The following is a 1,812-nucleotide window of genomic DNA, read 5'->3' on the forward strand; positions in this document are numbered from 1 at the left end:
GGACAGCAAAAATTTGTGCAGAGGCAAGCAAACCATCTTCTACTACATGAATAGTTAATCGGGAATAAGAATATCTTGCAGAAAACATGAGAGCTTTAATGGATATTAGATAGCACTTACGTTTGAAAGAGAAAATGGGAAAGAAAAAAAGAACACTGTAAAGTAAAGTCAGGTTACCATATTCTGTTTTCCCAGTAAAGGGAAAGGAATTTATAGACTGCAAAGCTTATCTTTCAGCAGCCCTCAAAAGGTTGGACTCAGTACTAATCGAATGGTTTTTAAAAAAAAAAAAATATTTTTTCCACATGCTGTCTTACCCAAAGGCAAATTTATTTCCTTGTATAGTCACCCTGTCAAACATTAATTTATGTTCCTGCTATATAGTAAGCACTGAATTTTTTAATAGATCAATTGTTGGTTGGTTAAAAGTAAAATATTTCTTTTAGTTAGCCCAGATAAACTTTACCTGTTGAAGAAAAGGTGTGTTGATCAAAAAGCTAGAATTTGAAAAACAAATGTGATTGTTTGGGAAAGGGTGTATTATGAAGAAACTACTCTGACCAGTATATCTGGCCCTGTGGTTGTTCTGATGATCACTGGAAACTTTCTAAGCCTCTGGCACAATTAGTAAGTTGTTTCTCATATTTGAAGACTAATACTGGGGAGTATGTTTTGTTTTACTCCATACATATTTCTTTCTCTTTTCTAAGAAAGATTTATAGTGTTTGTTTACTCTAGCACTCTTAATCTCTGTGTGAGGTATTCAAAACCTGTGATTAAGTCATTAGAATTGTGTTTAATGATCTACATATCTACATTTTTATAGGAAAGAATTTTAAAAGTTTACTTCCAGGTATTATAAAATTATCAATTTTTCTAAGTTAACTTATAAAGGTAATGCAGTCTCTGTAAGAATACCAACAAAATTTTATTGTTTTCTGCAACCAGACTCTAAGCATCAGATTTAAAAAGAACATTGTATAAAAGCCAGGAAAATTTTAGGTTTTAAAACATAAAAGTTATAGTAATTAAAATACCTTGCTTCAAATCCCAGCATCACACACCGTAGATCCAGCCATCTCCCCAAACTCCCACCTATGAGCACATGAAGCTTTGGGGGGACATCTAGACACAAGCCATAATATCAGCACATATGACAGAGTGCATTTTCTTTATATGGATGGAACATTTACAGGTTGGTCAGTAAAAGATCAATATCATAATAGGAAAATGATCAACAGACATGAGCAATTGTTCACAAAATTAAAATATTTACAAATAATTTTTTAACTTTAAGAGAAATTTAATTTTCAGTCTGTAAGATAAATTAATCCTCCATAGATTTCTATTATAACTTATTAGAGTTCTAAAGTTCTTCATGTGGATATTTGACATTTGTCATTAAACTTATTCATAGGAACTTTTTTGTTTTGGTTATTCCTTTTATAAATGAGATCTTTTGTGACAAAATGTTTTGTTTTTTTAAAAATATATATATATTCAGGAAAACCACTGTACTGAATTCTTGCTCTTTTTAATAGTTTTTCCAGTTGGTTCTCATAGGTTTTCTTCTTATAAATTTTATTAGCTATAAATACTGATACTTTTGCCTCTTTTTATTTTTTGTATTTATTTTTTCTTTCTTTCAATTTCATTGTCTTACACTTCTATAAATGTTAAAAATAGTGGTGATAATGCACATCTTTATTTTGTTCCTTTGTTTAGTAGGTCTGTTTCTAGAATTTTATCTTAATTATGATATAGGCTTTGGACTTCAAATATAAATAATATTTATGTTAAGAAACAATATAT

The 1,812-nt window shown here is 29.6% G+C and overlaps 1 protein-coding gene across 1 annotated transcript in view; it reads left to right on the forward strand.

Moving 5' to 3' along the window:
• The window catches only part of Ppm1l (protein phosphatase, Mg2+/Mn2+ dependent 1L), a 351,730-nt gene that overhangs the window by 28,278 nt on the left and 321,640 nt on the right, over positions 1-1,812 (forward strand). The window lies entirely within an intron of this gene.

The sequence above is a fragment of the Heterocephalus glaber genome, unplaced genomic scaffold (assembly GCF_053883595.1).
Source record: "Heterocephalus glaber isolate CG9 unplaced genomic scaffold, H.glaber_assembly_v1.0 deba00001504, whole genome shotgun sequence".
Taxonomy (NCBI): domain Eukaryota; kingdom Metazoa; phylum Chordata; class Mammalia; order Rodentia; family Bathyergidae; genus Heterocephalus; species Heterocephalus glaber.